This window comes from Copadichromis virginalis, linkage group LG11 (assembly GCF_057382275.1).
Source record: "Copadichromis virginalis isolate Kocher_CV1m ecotype Utaka linkage group LG11, C_Virginalis_male_GT1.1, whole genome shotgun sequence".
Lineage (NCBI taxonomy): Eukaryota > Metazoa > Chordata > Actinopteri > Cichliformes > Cichlidae > Copadichromis > Copadichromis virginalis.
Window position 1 is genome coordinate 39,231,125 of NC_140628.1, and position 14,319 is coordinate 39,245,443.

The 14,319-nt window shown below is 40.7% G+C and overlaps 1 protein-coding gene across 2 annotated transcripts in view; it reads right to left on the reverse strand.

The window, feature by feature from the left end:
* tg (thyroglobulin) overlaps positions 1-3,672 on the reverse strand; it is a 27,439-nt gene extending 23,767 nt beyond the window's left edge. Inside the window, exons 1-3 of one of the 2 annotated variants that reach the window (XM_085472454.1) lie at positions 3,463-3,672; positions 2,584-2,786; positions 238-332 (exon numbers count right to left, since the gene is read on the reverse strand). The gene's annotated coding sequence lies outside the window, so the exon portion shown is untranslated. Of the gene's footprint in view, positions 1-237; positions 333-2,583 lie in introns of both variants that reach the window. The other variant, XM_085472455.1, reaches the window with a different exon arrangement.
* Positions 3,673-14,319: the final 10,647 nt, after the last annotated feature.

Genomic DNA, 14,319 nt, shown 5'->3' on the forward strand with positions numbered 1-14,319 from the left:
TCTACATTTCTTGGCTGTTTCATAAAATATTTTTAATAACATTTAAATTTCTTTGTATTATTGTGAGTTTAAGGACAGAATATTATGAACTTCATGCTCTTAACATTTAATCAAATCAGAATCAGGTTACGTTCATTGTCGAGTGTCTTCATTCGCCTTACAGACAGGTCTGAACACAGCAAACATGAGAACCACATTTTTTGAGGTTTATTGTGTTTGTTGTTTCTTTGACATCACCTGAAAGGCTTTTCTTTGATGAGATACACTGATGAAGCTTCCCCTTATTCAGACGGAGGTTCTTGGTCAGCCTGAGAGCGAGAATGACGGTAACCCTGAGTAAGAAGCACGAGACTTATCAACACTAAAACAAGCAGAAATTATTTAGTTAAATTATTATTTAGAAACAACAAAAACAGGACAGTTAAAAGTTTTAACTCCAGTAAATCGATGTTTCAGCACATCATTTTTTCTCTCCTTATGTTTTTGGATTTGGTCGTCTCTGCGTCAACACGACGTCTCTGTGGTGCATTTCAGAGGAGCTAACAGTGAAACTCAAACCTGTGAGTTCCTCCTCACCCAGGCTGCACGACATGTTTCAGTTACAATGAACTTATTGAAAAATCAAAGGAAGTGAAACACTGACCACAGAGACATTAAACCCACCACCTCAGTGTGTCAGCCAGTGTCTTCATCAGCACTGCTGACCACACGTTTAAAGAAGTCATTCAGTCAGCTCATTAAAACGTAAGGATGGCAGTTTGGGACAAAAACAGTCTGTGAGGGCTCCTGTTCCTGCTGGCAGGTAAGACTGACTGTGATGATGATGATCATTTGATTTGCTTCTCAAACTTTGGTTTGGAATAATTTTGGCCAAAAAGCTTCTGTTTTCCCATCAAACTGTTATTAATGAACAGATTTGATTGAGTTAAATGAGTTTTTTAATCTCTTGAATGTTTCAGATGGATCAAAAATTCTCTCTCAAGAAAATCTGAACAGTAAAGAAGTTTGAATGGTTGTGTCTGATGTTGATCTGATGACATTACCTTTGCATTCTGCATCAAAAAGTCAGAACTTTTCAAAGATCTTGTTGTTTGAACTGAAACTTTGTTTTAGTGCTTCACACCGCAGTCTGTATTTACTGACGATCCCTGGCTGCCCCAGTCTGCATGGCAAATATCCTTCGGCAAGATACTAACCCTAAGTTGCCTCTGATGCAGCCATCGGTGTATGAAAGCACTGACAAGCATAGAAAGCAGTGTTTGTGTGAATGGGTGAATGTGGCATGTTGTATAAAGCGCTATAGAAGAGTCAGTCCCTTTACCGTCCATCACTAAACTGAGTCACTGCGTTCTAATCGCTGTTTGCTCGTCTTTAGGTGCTGTGGGTCAAACTGTGATCTATCCTCTCTGGTCTACTTGTGCTGTCAGAGGATCCACTGCCACGCTCCCCTGCACCTTCACACTGACTTTCAATGAGAGTGAAGTTTCACGAGAGGCCATCAGAGTCCGCTGGTATCAGAGCCGGTGGTATCAACTCTGTCAGCTCACCAAACCATTTGGGTACGACAGTGATTCAAAAAACAACACACAACATAATTTTGCTAAATGCCCAAAGTAGCCAAGGGCATCTGGTGAGCTTTTTGCAGCATCAGCTACTACCAGATTTAAAGTGTGGGCACCACATGGGACCAAAAAAGCTCTTGAGTTTAGCTGAAGCAACCTTGCCTGAACACCTTTATTTTTTCCCTTCATGTTGGCCCCATTGTCATAGGACTGTCCTCTGCAGTCTTCAAAAGGAATGTTAAGCTCCTCTATCCGTTTTAGGATGAGAGTTGATTCCTCTGCAACAATGACAGAGAGCTGTTCCTTATGACTCAGATCAGGTGTGCAATCTAAAATGATGGAGAAATACTTTGATATCTTCCACAATGCATTTTATTATTCTTGAACTGATGGTGTCAATCAGTTCATTTTGGATTGTTTTTCCCAGATAACGTATGTGACTGCCAGCTCCACTTTCTACTCTACTGACATGCTGCTTCATCACTGGATCAAATTTGGCCATAAGCTCCACTTCTTTCAGAAAATTGCCATTGTCTGGTTTATTTAATGTGTCTGTGGACCCCCTGAAAGCCATGTTTCTTTCAGCTAAGGACTGAATTATTGCCACCAAACGATGTAGAACTTCACGCCACCTTTTTCTCTCAGCCTCAGCAAGTGCCATCTCTTGTTTATCTATTGTGAGTCCTTTCGCAAAACGGACCTCCAAGTCCTTCCATGTTGCCATGTGAGCATTATGCTCCTGGCTATCCTCATGGACCTTGAGCAAGTGGCTTGCATTTTTCCAGTCCTTCAGACCTTCCCTACTCAGTTTGTAATCTCTCTTGGAAAACATTTTGCAGCAGAAGCAGTGCAAGCTATCCTCTTTTTTCGAATACATAAGCCAGGTTCTTCTCACCTTTTCCCCATTGATTAAGAGTCTGTTAAAATAATCATGCTGACACCTTCGCCCGTCTTTCTGTTTCGGGAATGTGAAGTCACTATCAATTACAAATGGACCTCTGTGAACTAACTCTGTTCGTACCTTTTCAGTTAAAGCAGAAGGCCAGTCAGCAGGGTCTATTGGTGCAGCAGGAAGACCGCTTGATGCTGCTGCATCATGGCTGGGTTGTGCTGCTGGTGCTGCTGATGCTGCATCACTGGTGGGTTGTGCTGCTGAAGTGGAGGCAGCAGCGGTAGATGTGGTAGATGGCCCAGGGGTGGGATTTAGAAACTTCAACAGTGCATCTGAAGAGAGGAGTATGTGACACCACTGAGTATTAAAGTCTAATAATAAAAACATATGATTCCAGGAATAAAATGAAATGATATAATATAAATGAAAAACCAAAGAGATATATGTATGATGTTAACTGATATGCAAATTAGATTAGATTCAATTTATTGTCATCATTACAGTGAAATGCTGAATAGCAGAATGCAAAGTAACAGTATAATATCATATGAGAATGTTATGTTATGATTATCTTTGACCGAATCACAGCAGTGCTCATATTAAAAAACAGCATTCCCTCTCATGTGATATTGCTTAATTAGCATTAATGATGTGCGCTTTAACAACTAGGCTTACAACTATAATATATACAGGGGTGGAAAAGTGACTATTACCTGCAGGGTAAACGTTAGCTAACCAGAAGGCAATAACAATGTAAACAAAAAACACCTGCTTAAAAGATGAATACAAATGAGGAATGGTGGGAAAGGTGGGAGTACTGTAATTACCTAACGTTACATTATTATTTTCCATAACAATTTAGCCCCCTCCACAATATTAACTGACGTTAAAACAGTTAACTAGCTATTTATTGATTAGCAATTAGCGAATCATGTAACATTAGCTTAATGCTAAAAATTTAGGTTACTATCACATTCAAATAATTTCATGTAGGCTAACGTTACCTACCTCTGTCTTTTTCTCGTTTCTCCTCCTCTTCTTCTCTCTTTTTTCTTCCCTGGCCACCTGACAGTTTTGGCCGTTTTGACATCTTGTGTCCAAAAGGAACCATGATACGGGAAGGGAGGGGGCGCATTGTACGGGGAGGGGGGGCGTAATGTTGTAACAAATAATGTTTCTATTAAATAAGCTTTACTTTGCATTTTAATTAACGTGGGATTATTTTTTGTATTTAGAAATAATAGTACCAACTTTTTTTTTTTTTCAACATTTATGGCACTGGCGTGGCGCCCCCTGATGGACGGCGCCCTTAGCATTTGCCTATACGGCCTATGCCACGGGCCGGCCCTGCATTGAGGAGCCCTGTACAACACGTCTTCACATGGCTACCAGACACGCCCCCCGTCATTTTGTTATTATTCAATTCAGAACTGCCCAGACCAGACACAGTGACGTTTCACCAGAATCCCTTTGATCTCTGGTCTTCTTTATGACATCAGCACACGAAAACCTATAAATAGGGGAGAGGTTCTCACTCTTGGCAGTCTTTCAAAGAGAGTGGAAGAATTCACTAGGCAGGAAACTACTGGAAACTTGCGTTTCTGACACAGTTGACGGTATTTTTAAAAAATCTTTTAGTTGGTACAGAGATTTAGCATCAACTTCAATTTGAAATATGAGTCTGTCAAATCCTGTTGCATGCAACATGAGAGCCGAGAACGAAAAACTTAAACAGCAAATCAAAGAGCTGAAAAATGAGAATAAAACTCTCAAACAACAAAACTCTACCATACGTGACCTTAAAGTCGAGAACGCCGACCTTAAGGAGCAAAAAAGAGAGCTCATAAATGAGAACAAGATTCTCCAAAAAAACATTGAAGTTCTCTTCAAACGAAGTGGGTTCTCTAAAAACAAGAGGAAAAGAGACCTGCAACTAGAGAATGAAACAATTCACATCAGAATTCAAGAGCTGGAATATTTGAATACAGTTCTACAGGATTCACAAAGCTCCAATAGCAAAGAAATTCAGCAACACAAAGAGGTGATGCAGGAAATGCAGGATGAAATCAGAGAGCTGCAAAGCAAAAAGGCAGGCTATGTTATAAAAGTGAAAGGCATGGAAAAGGACAACCAGTCTTTAAGAAAGAAAAATGATGTGATGATAAAACGCATGTGTGAGCTGAAAAGGGACTTTGAAAAGGAAAAAGATGACATGCAACAGGAAATACAGGCTGTTAAAACTGAGCTCCATCAGGCAAACACAGCCTTTAAAGAGTTACAAGAGAGTGAAGAAAGAAAAAGGATCATGAATGAGGAAAACAAAACAACGGACAGTGAACAGCTCAGACAGACCCTGGAACTCCAATGCTTTGCACATGAAATTGACATATTGAGGCGGCATAACGAACTTCTTGAACAGGACCTCCAGGAGCTTTCCAAAAGGAGTGGTGATTCTCAAAAAGAACTGAAACCACACGATGAGGGTGCGAAAGGAGAATCACGGATCTTCAAAGCCACTGAGAAAGACTCCCAACATGATGTTAACGTGACCAACAGAGAAAAGGAGTTGTTGTGCCATGAATTTGAGGAAATGAAAAGAGAGCTTGAAGAGGTCAAGAAAAATCTGTATGATTCACAGGAAGAACATAACAATCTGATAAACAACTACGATGTCCAAGTTGACATACTCAAACAACAAAATAAGGCCTTAGAAAATAAGGTTAGTGACCTTACCAAAAAGATGTGGAATGGACGGGAAGCGATGAGACAAATGGAAAAGAACTTTCAAGAACAAAGGAAGCTACTCGAAAATCTCCGAGGAGAATTCGAGGAAATTTAGCACAACTACGACTTTGGCCCTCCCTATTAAAGCTGGTTAACGCAGGTTCAATAGGGCTATAACTTAGACAATGGAAGTTCATTTGATTTAATTGGCCCAAAATGAGTGACTGCACCCAGACACTCAGTAACAAAAAAATTACATAGATTCAAGAGAGAAAACTGTTTCTGCATAGACTCCTATAGTACTGCAAGTCGTGTCATCGCTTCGTGTCCTTCATAGAGTCCAGGTTTAAGGTATCTACGTATCTTTCAGAATTAGAAGCTATGCTGCGTCAGGGGTTATAACAGCTGTGCCCCCCCCCCAACCGGTCGAGGCAGATGGCCGCCCCTCACTGAGCCTGGTTCTGCCGAAAGTTTCTTCCTGTTAAAAGGGAGTTTTTCTTTCCCACCGTCACCAAGTCTAAGGAGCTTGGAGAAAAGCGCCTGGACTTCTTTAACTTAAAGAAGTCCAGGCGCTTTTCTTTCCAAGCTCCTTAGACTACTATGGCCTTGATGACTGATAACCTTCACAGACACTGTCATCAAGGGTTTGCTCACAGGGGATCATCTGATTGTTGGGGGGTTTTCTCTCTTATATTGTATGGTCTTTACCTTACAATATAAACAGCCGAGAAGCGGCTATTTTTGCCATCCGGTGCTTTAGAAATACATCTTAGCTGAACTGAACTCCATAACATCTGGACCGAAATGCCTACACACAACGGTAGGCATTTCAATCAAGAGCTCTGTCCAAAACGTTCAATGACAAGCATCAGCACCAGGATTGTTTTTTAGCTCACCAACAGTTTTTTATTGTAACTGCAACTTTGTAAGACTGGGTTGGGAGATGTTCTTGTGGTGAGCTTTTATTCACATAATTGGTTTCTTTAATAGTGAAATAAAATAAATTTGTATAACTGGAAACAGCGTTCTCATGTGTGATTATCACATTGTATTCTTTAAACCATGTAACAGAATATATAATATATATAATTTACTCATAGTCATATTAATGTCTAATGTGATTGAGTTTCCTCATCTCTACTTATGTGCTGATGTGTTCACTGAGGCCATTGTATGGTCCATTTTGGCTGCATTTCCATGTTTTAAACATGAAATTTGCTTATTTAAAGGGTGTCTCATGTATCTCTTATGCAGAAATATGTGTTGCCTAGCTGGACAAATGTAGCACAGGTCTACTATTATTGGCCTAATGTATTTTAACAATCATTTCAGCATCCAGATAATCTCTTTCATACTCCCTTAGATGAATTTAGCCTGGTTGTCATGAAATAGGCATTTGAAACAATAACTACCAGTATCTTCGAATGTGTGTGATTGCACTAATCCTACACATTCTTTGCAAGACAACTGGGTGCTTTTATGTAAAGAATGATCTGAGAACACTGAGGCTAATGAAGTAACAAGAGAAACATAGTAAGTAGTCTTTCAGTTTGCATGATCAATTTTGATTATTGTTCATTTTCATTTACCATGTCAACATGTTTTAGAGCAACGTTTTCTGATTTTGAGCTCTTTTAGGTGTAAGTCATCGTCAGTGATTACCCTAAGCCCAAAGCAACACCAAACATGGGCAACCAAAATGCATCATTTTGTTAGCATGTAATTGTTCTCCCAATTCTTAGAAATCAGGAAACAACAAAAATAACAATTTTAACTTACAGACATGAAACACTCCCCCACCCTGGAAAAAAGTCCATTTTGCCTTTTACAAAAATATAAGGTTAGTGTAATGTTAGATTTTGCATTACTACCTATGACTGAGACCTCAAAGGTAATTCCTCGACTGCTTCAGTAACAGCCTGGTTGATTTTAACAAGTTAAGTAAATTTGCGGTCAATTTAGACTCAATTCAAAATCTCCTACTTGGGACGAACACTAAATGTAAATAGCTGACTTTCTAAATAAACCTATCCATCTTTGCAAGGTCAATTTTTGCTTTCATTAAATTCCAAATGTTTAGCCATAATTAGCTTAGCTGTCCTACTCTTGTTACTGCTCTTTCCTACTGCTGTTACAATCAAATGAACATCTCTGCAAAGATAAATTAGCTGAGACCTTAGGTTGATGGTAGTTACTAGCAAACACAGAAACTTACATACACTATATAGTACAGTTCTATGATACATCACCAAATAGAACAATTTGTGGCAATGCAGACAAGCAGAGAAACAGTTTAATTAGTTGAATTTGTTCACTTGATCGGAGGTGTGTTTCCTGCAGATATACAACATCGGATCTCAATGATTTTAAATGAGTAAAAGCCCTTGTGCGTTTAACCGGATTATTTATACCTTTAACATTCCAGCTTATAAAACGAAGAGCAGATGACTTTGCGAGCTTGCCATTCAGGTACCAAAATGCAGGTGCAGAAAAAATATGTCCCAACCTCTGGAACCCCCCCGCCCCAAAAGAAAGAGGGGGAGAGGAAAAAAAAAAAGGGGAAAAAATAAATAAATAAAACGAGCCTCAAAACCCCATGCTGATCTACTATTATCCCTGAGATCGCAACCCTCCAGGCTAGGATAGCACAGTGACTAAACGTACTGTTAACCGGTGATAGATGGACAAGCAGACTAACAATTCTAAGGAACAGTAGAAGTGGTTCTCTACAAGAACCGCTCAGTGTTTGTTTTGACTCTCCCTCTCAGGTCAATCTTTCAGAACAAACTTTAGTTATTACTTCCTTCGTTGTTCTCTTGCACCCATTCCTACTTCCTAATGTTGTAGAGTTTTAACCCTCAAAGTGTCTTGAGCTGACTGTTGCTGTGATCTGATGCTATAAAAATAAAGTGGAAAATAAAATGGACTTTTCACTGATAAATCATGGCCGAACACACTTGTAAAATATACTTTCAAACATTTCAACAATATTTTTTATTTTTTATTGAAAATTAAACTGTTCTTCTTGTTTCTGCTCAGGAAATCTTGTTAGCAGGTCAGCAGCAGAGAGCTGAAGATGTCTGGCAGCTCAGGTGAGTCACAGTGTTGCGCAGGTATAAAACACTCAGTGCAGTGCTTCTTCTTTTACATTTGTTTGCTAACTTATTTAACTAAAACTCTGATTTATAAACTCCTTTGTTGGAAATCCAGAGCTGCAGTGTTTCTCCCTGCAGGCTGGAGCTGTGTCTCCCCCTTCTGGCAGTGAGAGTAATTACACAAACACTGTCGGTGCTGAGGATGAGAAAAAGCCTCAGCAACGGTCACAGATGGCTTTCTCTGTCAGACCGTCATGCTTCCTCTGAACACCGAGTCTCTTTTTATCTGAATCATCACAAAGTTTTCTCTGTTTGCATCACTTGTCATGATTTGGAGTTTGAGCCTGTTTATCAGCACCGACCTGTCTGCTGCTGTCTTCTTCTTCTGTTGCAGCCTCCAGACGTCACTGAGGACCAACGAAGAAGAATGAGGCCAACGCCACTATCACCTGTAATATACCTGCTGCTGTCTCTTTTTATCGTAATCATCACAAACTGTTTTTCTTCACATTTGCTCTGTTCTCCTTGTTCTTTCAAAATAAATGAACACTCCTGCCACCATCAAAATAATAAAACTTAATTTAAAGGTTCTCCCCACAACCTTGTGTGTTCTGTAACTCCTCAGTAAGTCCGGTGAAAATGAGCCCTGTCTGCTCCTTTCTGATTCAAAACTCTCACTGTGCCTCTTTAGTAAATCCCAACTGTAGCTTTTTAACACTAAAAGTTGACTTTGCACCTGCTGCAAAGCGTTAGGAAATCTGGCCATATTCCAACTCGCATGAAGAAGTGAAATTTTCCATCCATCTGCAGTCTAAGCAGCAGGGAGAGCAGGGTGATCAGCCAAGCAAAGAGCCAGATCTCTCCAGCGTGTCCTGGCTCTGCCCTGGAGCCTCCTCCCTGTAGGACATCCCTAGAAGACGTCAGTTAAGCGACCAGGATGCCAGTGATAGAGACAAATGACAGAGCTCCTCCTGTCTCTAAGACAAAGACCAGCGACGCTCCAACCACAGCTCATTTCATCTCACCCCGTGGAGATTTGCTCCGTCACTGTCACAACTACTACAATGACCTCACCTGCAGTGATGGGTGAGTCCTTCTCCTCTTCCCCGGATTCGATTCGATGTTCTCTGTGGAAGGCGTGGCAGTGGGAGTGGCCACTACCTCCTCTCAAATCAAGTTACAGTTTGCTAGAATCATTTCAGGGCCAGCTAAAAGTCTTGCTTCATGTCCTGTCCAAACTCCTACTGAATTTTCCTCTCAGCCGCTGCCTGGGCCACACTGGTCCATGTTGAGGCTGCAGCTCATGCTTCCACCATGTGGAAGAGGCCTCTGCAAGACCCTCCCGGGACATATATGTTTAGAAACGCCAGGTCTGTCGGGTACCAAGCACCTGATTCAAGTCACCACCAAGTGCTGATCAGCTGAGCTTCTCTCTCTTCACCCGTGTGTCCAAGAAACTGCAGATCTGATGGTATGATGACAAAATCAACCACTGACCTGTAACTGAGAGTCCCGTTCAACACCATCACTCACTGAATCACACACGCTCTCTTTCTAAGGAGTGCTGGAACATCACATTTTCTCTCTGCACTCATGTTAAAGTCAACTTTAACACTTAACACCTGTTAATGTCGGTGTAAACCTGCCTCCACTGGTTTACACCGACCTCAGCAGGCATTTCCTGCTTCTAATCTCTGCTCTAAATCAGATTCCATAACAAAGTGGTTGAGTCGCAGCGTTGTGATTAAGTCTGCACTGTGTACTGTTTCAGCTGTCGTCACATGCAAAGTGCCCACTCAGAGAGAAGGTTATAACCTACATGTGGCTGACGCTTCCTGTTGGTGACCCATATTTGTCAGTAAACAGCTAACCACAGGAAGCTGCAGGCTGAATATTGCTCCATTACTTTATTACCTGCTGTCACAGAGCAGATATATTGACTGGACCCTTGATTAGCGATGCCCTGCTAGTATTGGCTTGGACCCTTTTTGCATTCAGAGCTCTCTTAGTCCTGAGATTCAGTAAGATGCTGGAAACGTTCCTCAGAGACGTTAGTCCATAAGGACAGATGGTGTCATGAAATCAATATCCTTAGTATCCTTATTTTCCTATTATATTGTTTTATGTACTGAAGGCTTGTAGAGCAAGGCCACTTTTGACTTTTGCTCAGGTATCAGACACCTGATCAGGTGACTGATCAGACACCTGATCAGTCACCAAAGTCTGGGAGCATTTCCCCACAAAAACGCTCTGCCAGTGTTTCAGGCTCACCCAAGGATTCCTCTGACATGTCAGAGATGAGGTCTGTATCAGCGTCATCTTCTGATGCTGAGAAAATTTCCAGTGACCTCACCGTTCTCCTCATGATGACAGTCATCAGAAAATCCAAACCTGAAACTCAGCACTTTTTTGCCAGGGCAGCATGTACTACAAAAGAACCTGACGCGATCCTCAAGCGTCTGAGAGATCTGATGCAGCCTGAACTCAGCAGCACAGAGTCCGTCACAAGTCTGATGAAGGACAAGAAAAAGTTCATCAAGAAAATGACCAAATGCCTCATCAAGGAGTTTGGCTCCCCAGACACTGTGTTAAAGGCTGCGATGGCAAAGGATGCGTCTTTTGATGAGGTTCTGACAAAGCATCTAAAAATGCGCCTCGGAGTCATCCCCGGTCCTCCCAAAAAGTCCAAAATTTCCAGGTTTTTTTCAGCGTTGGGAAAAACTCTGCGAAAACCCTTCAGGTGGTTCACTAAAGCCAGAGATGATTGAAATGACCATCCTGGCTTTTCCCCGCCGCCCTGCTTCTTTTAACATCTTGAAGCAGAATTTTAGCACCAAATCCAAATTCTAACAACTGTAGTTCACGCCATCTCGTCTCCTTTTTGATTTCCATCCCCCCCAACCGGTCGCAGCGGATGGCCGTCCCTTCTGAGCCCGGTTCCGTTGGAAGTTTCTTCCTGTTAAAAGGGAGTTTTTCTTCCCCACAGTCGCCTCGTGCTTGCTCAGAGGGGGATCGTTTGATTGTTGGGGTTCTCTGTAGTACTGTAGGGTTTTGACCTTACAGTACAAACAGGGAGGAGACTTTGTGATTTGGTGCTTGATTATGCAAAATATCTAATTTGGCATAAAATAAAAATTTAAAATAATTAAAAATACATTCCAACTTTGTTTGTGTTCTTCTTCTGTTGTCAAATATGTAGAAAGTGTTGCACGTGTGATTTTAGTCATTTAGCATCAACATGTAGCCAACATGTGTCTGTTTGTGATCCTGCTGCATCTGTTTTTGTCTGATTTGTATTGATAATAATAATAATAATAATGATAATAATAATAATAATAATAATGATAATAATAATAATAATAATAATAATAATGATAATGCTTTTTATTTATAGGCGCCTTTCAGACCCTCAAGGTCACCTCACAGTAGCACGTAAACAATACCATGAAAAACATAAGAAAAATGTATATATAGCAAACATGGTAGATAAAATTTAGACATAAACAGTCATAAAAGTAAATATAAAAACTGAGCAGGTAAAAACGGCCTAAGACAGATCAGGTGTATGCAATTCTAAACAGATGGGTTTTGAGTAGTGATTTAAAAGTATTGAGACAGTGTGTGGAAGTATGCCCTAAGAGTGGGGCTTTCCCACACTGCGTTGGCGTTATTCATTTTCAAGCTGATATCATTTGTACAGTTAGTTTTATGTCTACTGTTTTTCTGCACACAGTATACAGCAGTTCCTGCAAAATAAAATGGATGGAAGGAAATCCATTACAAGCTGTAAATCCGCCTGAATGAAGCTGTAGTTGGTGCATTTGGCCTCTGGGAGGCAGTGTTGCATTCAGCTTCTACTTTGGACCAAACGCTGATGCAGATTTGAGCTCAGGTTAAACTGACTGAGAATGCAAAAATACAGGTGGAGCCGACAGCAGACCCTTTAAGTGCTCGTCTGCTTCAGCTACACCCACCATGCACAAGCAGCTCACATGAACTGGGTGAAGGAGGCTGGACAATCGCATGAAGTGGGTTTTCAGAGGATCTCTGGACTGAGCTGAAGCAGTTTGGACCCTCTGAGTAAAAACACATAAAAGCTGGTTGACACGTTCTGAGTCTCGGCTCGTGTTCAGTCATCTTTTCTCTTTAATTCGCCTGTTAAAGCAGGAGAAATAGTTTTTCTGGTTTGGGATCAGGCAGACTTCTGCATCGGGGTCAGGAAACACAGGACAGACATGAGAGGCTTCTTTATTATTACAAAGATGGTTTCAGACTGCAGTTTGGTTGTTGTTACATTCAATAAAGTGTAAAAGTGTTCATGTTTGACATGAGATGGTCAAACTTGTGTAGACGCAGGGAGTTTCCAATAAGAAAGAAGCTCTAAAATAACAAGACAGGAAGAGTGTTAACACACACACGGCAATACAAAAAGAGAAGTAAGTGGATTATTCTGGACTGAGGTCAGATTGTCTTTGAGGAAGTTTAAAGTTAAAGAAAATGTGGAGATCATCAAACATCGTTTCCAAGCTAATGTCCATGACCCACATCAACTCATGGACTGAACATACACACACACACACAACCACTAGCACTTTATACAGCCTCTGTAGAAATTAGCCACAAATCTCACTGATCTAAACTGCGCTACTGTAAACGCCGTGTAGACAATCATACTGTACAATACAATAATTATAATTCTATAAACGGTTTATAGAAGATCAACCATCTTCTATAAACCACATGCAAGTTATAACCAGCTGTTTATAACTTGCATAGTTCATATTGATATCCTGTTCATAGCCTGTATACTCACTACAGCCTGCACATACTTAGAGCTTATTCATGACATACCTTCATACCATGAACATTGTAACAGACCCATTTCTGTAATACATCTATATTGTGGCTAAAGCACTTTCTGGATGGATGCAAACTGCGTTTCATTGCCTTGTACTTGTGACGTGTGCAATGACAATAAAGTTGAATTCTATTCTATTCTCGTGGTGCAATGTGAAGGTTTGGCCAGCAGATGGCGCCATGGTCTTAAACTCCTTAGAGTGTTACTGTGGAGGTGAAGGGCTGGACTTTTAAATGGTCAGTCACACATTTTCAGGAAGAACGATGAAGTCCTGAAGGAAAACTCGATCATTACCACTCAGACCTTTTCTACTGTTAGCATCTCTGAATAACAAAAATGTTATTGTCCAACAAAACGAGCATTTTTCTAAAGATAAAAAAGAGTCAAATCAACCTGTGAACATCAGCCATTAAAAATCAGCTGATCAGTCACTTCCTGGTGGGCAGACTAAACCGACCCAGAGTCACAGCTCCCAACTTTGGAACAGCTTTCCTCAGCCCATCATTTACTTTATCTCATTCTCACGAAAGCCCCTCCCACGGTAAAAGAGAAAATAACAAACAATACAATTATTCAAAACACATGATCATCATGAAAAGGAAAAATAAAGACATGCATCTGTAAACACATCAGCCACGTCCATGTCAGGGCAGCGACTGCTGACAACTCATTTTATAGATGAGCTTTAATCTGTTTCCTGTTGTTTTTGGCTTTTGTTCCTCTAATGTGTGTGTGTGTGTGTGTGTGTGTGTGTGTGTGTGTGTGTGTGTGTGTGCAGCAGTGAATGCACCGCTGTGTGGACAGGTACTCTGGTCTTAATGTGGAGTTTTATCAGACTGTGAAACACTTTGTGTTTTAAAACAGAAAATATTTGATCTGAATTTATTTTGAAAATCACCGTCACACAGCCGTCTCGTCGCTTTCACAGATTTTTCTGTGAACAGATGAGCAGCAGAAGTTTTCAGCATTTTACATTCAGATGTTTCACAAACTGTTGGATTGTCTGTCTGGGATTTCATAGCCAGTCATGTGACTGCTGTCCCGCCAATCAGCTTCACTGTATGTGAGACTCTTATTGTTTAGCATTAAACTTCATGTTGTCTCAGCCTTTATGATGTGTGTTACTGCATCAAATTCAAAATAAGAGCATAAAAATGAAGCAACTGAAAGTTCTGACAGGACAATAAA